Below are 7,278 nucleotides of genomic sequence, written 5' to 3'. Positions count from 1 at the left end.
ACCAGCAAGGTCATGGTTTCCCGCGACACTATCCCAGTTTCATCTCTTGGTTCAAACAAACGGTAATTTCCATTAGATCATTTCATTTCTTCGTCTAATTTGTGGCTAATGCAACAGTCCCTTTTGTATTAAACTTGTAGGCTAATTCAGAGTTTATGGACGCCGAATTGAGACAAGTCGCTAATGTTTTTGACTTTAAGGTCCATTCATTTGACAAATACGACATCAACAGGTATCACTTTCGTACCTATGGCAAAGAGCTTTCTATGGCCGACCGAAAGTCTACAAATTGTTGTGTCTCTACTATCGGCGAAGGCGATACCGAGTATTATGGAAGAGTTGAAGCAATTTATGAACTTAATTCTATGGTGCAAACTCACCAAACCTCGTAGTCTTCAAATGTTATTTGTTTGAGCCGAAGGAGACTAGAAGGACTCATGAACATATAGTGCTAGTGGAAATCAAACAAAGCACCCATTTGGATTTCGCGATGTCTATATTATGGCTCAACAGGAAACCCAAGTTTTCTATCTACCATGGGCCTGTCAAAGTGATCCAAATCTCAATGGTTGGGATGTTGTTTATGAAGTGCCGCCACATGTTAGATCACCTCCCCCAATGAAGAGGATTAAGAACTTCACATTAAACCAGACACATATGAAGGAGAATTCTTCCAAGAAACACGTCTTTCCAAAAAACATTTCAAGAAACGCTCTACTTCACCCCAAAACATTGAAGTAGACAGTGATAGTGAACCCGACTTCACCCCTCAGTTGTAACAAGAAGAGCCTAAACTAGAAGAGGTTACTACTATGGATGACCTGTCAATGCTTGACCGATTATGTAAAGGTGGCCTTCCACATGATGATGCATTTATTAATGATGATGATGAGCACGTCATTACTGATAGTGATGATGATGATGCATTTATTGATCTCGAAGCATTTATTGAACCCAACAATCCATATTATTATTAGGTATTCAATTTTTTATGTTGTACTTGATTTAGATAGTTACTTGTATGATTGTATGATTTATATAGTTACTTGTATAATTTTGTTACTTTGTATGATTGTTTGTTATACATAGTGCCATGGTCTTGATATCCGCCCCCGTCAGCCCTCGGCCGCTTTATGATTCGGATGTGGTAAATTCTCTTTTATAACTATTTGTTGCATTTCACATTTATGACAATTATGGCCATCAAGTTGACATAGAGATATTTTAATCTAGGAGGTATGTGAACCGGAATTTGCAACCGACCCTCTTGTCGAGAAGTTAAATTTAGTTGAAAAAGAAAATGAGTATTTGAATGAAAATTTTAAAAGAATTGAAGAAGAGAAGATGAAATTGGAGTTGTATGTTGCTGATGTCGTCGATGATCACAAGATGAAGATGAATGCAATGCGCTTGAAGATGGATGCAATGCGCTTGAAGATTAAGAAGATTAGAAAATATGCCATTAATAATGAGGCTTGGTATAATTATGTCGTTGGATCAATTGTTACCTTAGTTGCGATCTTCATTGCATTTGTTGTGATGAAGGTAAGATTTATCTAGTGTTTTTCTTAACAAATGCATACTTAGCTTACTTTCCTCCTAAATGGCATAATTACCTAAGTTAGACAAAAATTGAGCTATACATAGCTTCTTCAGTTCATTTGTGACATACTTAACATACTTAGGTCAAAAATGGCATGATAATCTTTGTTACCTCCAAAATGACATAGACTTAGCTTATTTTCCTCAAAAATGACATAATAACCTTACTAAGCTCCAAAATGACCTATTTACCTAGCTTAGCTCTATAATGACCTACACTTAGCATTGTTACCTAGCTTAGCAATAAAATGGCATTTTTACCTACCTTAGTTAGAAGAAGAAGAAGATAAAGAAGAGGAGGGGAGAAAAATAAAGAGAAGAAAAAAATCTTCTTATTATTATTTTTCTTCTTCTTCTTCTTCTACTAGCTAGTCTTCTTCTTCTTCTTCTTCTTCTTCTAACTTTCTTCTTTCCCAATTTGTAGATTCACTTTAGACGAGGAAGCTTGCTTTGATGGAGTCTACTCTTCTCTTTATGCTTCCTTTTTGTCTTGATTTTGTAGCATGAACAATGTGAAACTTGCTACCTATATATGTATGAATGAATGAAACCATTATATGCTTGTTGTTGGATATGTTGGCTAGCTATATATGTTGCATATGGACTTCTGATTTGCTATGTATATGTGTAGGATGATCATATCCATGTGGTAGGGATATGATTTGGTATGTATATGTGTTGGTATGCTTGTCGAAAGTATTTTCATATGTGTGTGTATATATATTTGTGAAATTCTATGAAATTGAACGAATTTGAGAATAAACAGAAAAACAGGGGCTATACAGGATCTTTGTCATCTGTTGGCAGACGGCAAGGAGCTTTGCCATCAGCCAGCAGATGGCAAATATGCCACGTGTCAGCTACCTGTGCAACCTGGGGGCAATGGGCTAGCCTATATGCTTGCTTTGTTGTCTGCTGGCAGACGGCAAAGACCTTTGCATCTTTATCGTCTGCCAGCGGACGGCAAAGCAGGACATGTGTTAGCTACCTGGGGTCTGGCCTATTTGGGCACTTTGTCGTCTGCTGGCAGACGACAAAGATGCAAAGGTCTTTGCCGGCCGCCAGCGGACGGCAAAGCACGCCGTCAACCCCTTAACAGACCTAAGATGGCACGTGTGCCGTCCAGGCCCTTTGTCATCTGCTGGCTGACGACAAAGACCTTTGCATCTTTGTCGTCCGCTAGCAGACGGCAAAGAGCCCTTTTCCATTGTCTATTCGGCCGGACATGTTGCCATCTGCTGGCTGACAGCAAAGGCCTTTGCCATCCGCCAGGCATGCCTTTGCTGTCAGCCATGGCAGACGGCAAAGTTCCTAATTCCTGTAGTGAATTCATCAACGTAATGTAGGCATGTATTCCATATATAGTCATATGTGCTTATGGAAAAGAATTGCATGACATCTTTTGTCCTACCCTCCCGTGGCAGCGGGGTCCATAAGGGAACTAAGGGATATTAAGGCCTCATTTTAATAGAGAACCGAGACAAAGCATTAGCACTTAGTGAATACATGAACTCCTCAAACTACGGTAATCACCGGAAAGAATACCAATTCTTGTCACCTTGGGGTATGCGGATCATAACTCGTAATAGGTGTCTACCACTACTGGAATCTGGCACTTTGCCATCTGCCATGGCAGATGGCAAAGGCATGGTCGGCGGATGGCAAAGGCTTTGCCATCTGCCAGCAGATGGCAAACAGGTCGTCCGAAACCCTGCCGGTAAAGGCTTCTTTGCCGTCTGCTGGCTGATGGCAAAGAGCCTGTGACTTTGCCATCTGCTGGCAGATGGCAAAGCCTCTTAACGGGGTTAGCCCCGTTAGAAGGCTAACGGCATACTTTGCCATCTGCCAGCAGATGGCAAAGGCTGCAGGCTCTTTGCCATCTGCCAGCAGATGGCAAAGGCTGCATGCTTTGCCGTCTGCCAGCAGATGGCAAAGAGGTTTGCCATCTGCTGTCAGATGGCAAAGAGCCCAAATAGGCCAGCCCAAAAGTTACATGTAGATGACACGTGGCCTCTTTGCCATCTGCCAGCTGATGGAAAAGCTCTTTGCCATCTGCCAGCAGATGGCAAAGTGACTATATTGCCCCATTTAATTTTGTTTTTTCTTATATCAATTCATTTTCATAGAAATCAAACACAAATAGATTTATATGACCAATATAGCATATTCAACACATATTACCAATAGTCATGAACACATATGTATCCAACACATGTTACCAATAGTAGCAAGTTTCATCCGTACATATACATAGTTTCATCAATATTACACAGTTTCATCCATATGTAGCAAGTTTCACAAGGTCAAAACAAAAACTCAACCATAACGAGGACCATAACGTAGTCGTTGGCCCAACTCGGCTGCACCACACCGAGGCACTGTTGTTCCATCGAGCTCGACCATGTGCGGGGCTTCGTCATCGTCATGGAGGTCCCGGTGGTCGTCCTGGTCCCTAGAAAGTGCACCTTATTATTTCATTTCAGAGAAAGCGTGAAACACGAATGGCATGTATGTAGATCCCCAGGACAAGCAAACTTAGCTAGTAAATATGAACAAGGACTACTATAGCATAGGATGTAAGTACTGGTGACTACTAGACCTATATTAAAAGTAAACAGAACTAGCTCGGATAACAACTCTATAGCACTAATGTTGATGCATTCAAGTTACTACCATTCAAGTATGCATACATATCATAATGTTCCAAGTATGCATACATATCATACACATCAGTGACGTTAACTTGTTCATAAGATTCATAACACTAAGTGCCAAATCCATTGATTTGTATAAGAAGGTGCCATATCCATTAATTCACATGCAAAGGCAAAGAGTGCTGCTGAAATTAACAGTGCGTGCTTCATCAAATTTTCTTAATTAACAGTGCCAAGTTAATAAGTGCCTTGCTTGTGTAGATCCATTAATTCATGTTAATCAGGAAACAATGCACCCAAATCACAAAATCAAAACACGCAATGTTAAAATACATGGACAAAGTGCCAACAGATGATATGATTTTCTTGAACTGTGCAAGCAGCATCACAGATAACTCTTATGAACATATGAACCTGTGCCAAATACAATATATGAATAAAGTGCGAAGCAACATCATGGGCAAAAATTACAAAAAAACATGGTGGAATAGAGGGGATGGGGAGAAGCAAAGCCTCACTGGATGTTAAGGAGGAGCACGAGGAAGTGGTGCCGCAAGCCCCGCACTGACGGCGGGCGGGCGGGCGGCCTCCAGGCCAGGGGGTTGCCGGTGAGATCCAGGAGGATGGTCAGGTCGCCGTCGGGCGTCGGCCTGCTCCCTCCTCTTCTCTTGCCCTGCTCATTCCATCCTCGTCTGGGAGGCCGAGGACGCGTTGATCATGGTCATGGCGGTTGACGGTCCAGATCTGGAAAAAGGTAAGAGAGGTGAGGGAAATTGGAAGCTCAAACAAACAGTTTTTCCTTCAAGTAGAAACTTCTTTTTTGCCTTCATTACCTCACAGATTCAAATACAAAGGTAGGAACCCTGACTCGATGTTAACCACAACATGCCTTCTCACAACACAAGCAAAACCAACTCATCAGACCTGCAATCAGGATAACAACATATCATTCAGAGTTCAAACCGAGTAAACAAACATAAGCAGCAGGCACTAGGGCATCCAAAGTTTAACTATGTCAAGAGCTAAAAACAATCAGCACGTCATATATGGCAATCTGCAAGAGCTAAAACAACAGCCAAATAGAGAGACCAAGCCTTTCTCCCTTACAAGACAGTGTCGTAAAATGACCAAGAACAAATACCGTCTGATTCCAAAATAAAGATGTGAGAGTCTACATCAATTAGAAATTCAAAGTGAACATTTTATCAAAGAAACTCAACTAGCAGAACTCATGTAAGCCCATATACTCGTGTTGTTTTTACTTGTCATGTAGAAACAGCATGAACATCACTACTTAAAGCATATCAACAAACAATCACATTGCAATATGTGTGTAGAAAGTGCATGCAAACTACATAAATAGAGCTAACTATCATATAAGCTAGTGATATATTCCTACACAAACATCTCATATGAGATACTAACTAGGAGTAATTCTTTTATCCTGTCAAAACTGTAGCTGCTACACAATCAGCACTACACTTCCATATTTATCTCAAAATTAGAGATAATGATCTAGTTAATATCAAGTGCAGTTCTGTAAATCTCAACGAGACAAGTGCAGCCAGAAGTTTCAGTTTTAATACACACAAGGGGCCTTATTCTGCAGTTCAATAACTTGGTGAGATTCTTTTAAATTGCTGCCGATAACTACTAGGAGTAATAGTGAGGCTGCATTGTCAATATAACCATGCACACAAGGACCACCCCACCAGATGTATATGTCCAAGTTTGCATATAGAAGTAAAAAGAGGATGTTGAGAAGAAGGTCTGAGCGAGAGACTCTCTTTTCTCCTCAGTGAGCTCAGTTTTAAAAAAAGAGGTATGTGGTTCTCTTTTTTATGCAGAGAAAATATTGTAGTTTGCAAAAAACTACAGTATTAAAATCACAGTTTTTAGAGACAATCAAACAAACCTTTGTAATAAAAACCACAGTATTATAAAAAGCTGCAGTATTCTAAGAATACTTAGAAAATACTTTGTTATCAAACGGGGCCTCAGCTACCTAGCCATTAGCAGTGCAAGCACACGCCTGCTGGCCGGAGCTGATCAACATGCTCAGCTAGCTAACGTACGGGCCATCCCATCAGGAGCCCGGAGGAAGAAACAACCAGCTCATATGTCCCTCTCACTCCTTCCCGCCGGCTGAGCCGAGCTGAGCCACCGTTCCATGCACTCGCAGCCCCACCCCATACTAAGGCCCCGTTTGATAGCACAGTATTTTCAAAGTATTCTAACAATACTGTAGTTTCGTTTAATATTAAAGTTTTAATTACAGTGAGGTGTTTGGTTACCCATAAAAATTGCAGTGTTAATACTATGTTATTCTCAAAACCTATGCCATCAAATGATCAAACTGGAGCTGATATTAATTTGGTTTAGTCAAGAAAAGAGACTTGAGTTTCCATAAGGAAAACACATGTTACTACTACGTACTTTGTAAGAAGTGGACCTTGAAAGTAGGTATCGTCAGAATCAGATAGGAACAAACTGTAATTTCAGACGCATTATTATACTTATTCGTGCACTCTTCTTTCCCTAGTCCCAAGCCTTACTGAATCTGAAATATTTCTAGAACCTGAATCTGAATTATCTCCCAGGTTTCTGAATCAAAATGATTCTGTCTTAGTTGGAAATCGATCTTTTTCTTGTTGTTGCGGTGGGGTTGGAAATCGATCTCGTGAGAGAGTAATAATAACAAGTGAAGCTCTAAAACGATGGAACTTTGTAGAGATACGATACGGAAGGGGAGAGGCGTTGGTACCGTACCGTATGTATAGAGGATGGGGTCAGTGGACGACGGATCTGGTGACGAAGTAGCCCGGTGGGAAGGGAATCCGGAGGAAAACGATGCCCTCCGCCAGCCTATGTATGCATCTGGACCGAGACGCGCCCGACCGATACCGATGCTGCGGGAAGGGGGCGACGCCGTGGCCTGGCTCGGTGGAGGGGCGGGCTGCGGTGGCGGGGAGGGCCGCGGGGCACGCCGCGGTGGCCGGGAGGGCCGCGGTGGTCGGGAGGG

At 41.6% G+C, this 7,278-nt stretch overlaps 1 long non-coding RNA gene across 2 annotated transcripts; it reads right to left on the bottom strand.

Moving 5' to 3' along the window:
* Window positions 1-3,923: 3,923 nt before the first annotated feature.
* LOC119293497 lies at window positions 3,924-7,178 on the bottom strand. Of its 2 annotated transcripts, XR_005143090.1 has the most exons (4): window positions 7,026-7,178; window positions 5,090-5,180; window positions 4,775-5,000; window positions 3,924-4,054 (listed from the first exon to the last, which is right to left on the bottom strand). It is a non-coding gene; the product is annotated as an uncharacterized LOC119293497 (long non-coding RNA). The 2 variants fall into 2 exon arrangements; XR_005143091.1 differs by lacking the exon at window positions 5,090-5,180.
* Window positions 7,179-7,278: the final 100 nt, after the last annotated feature.

This window comes from Triticum dicoccoides, chromosome 4B (genome assembly GCF_002162155.2).
Source record: "Triticum dicoccoides isolate Atlit2015 ecotype Zavitan chromosome 4B, WEW_v2.0, whole genome shotgun sequence".
In the NCBI taxonomy this organism is placed as follows: domain Eukaryota; kingdom Viridiplantae; phylum Streptophyta; class Magnoliopsida; order Poales; family Poaceae; genus Triticum; species Triticum dicoccoides.
The sequence above is the reverse complement of the archived record's forward strand: the minus strand, read 5'-3'. Positions and strand labels throughout refer to the sequence as shown.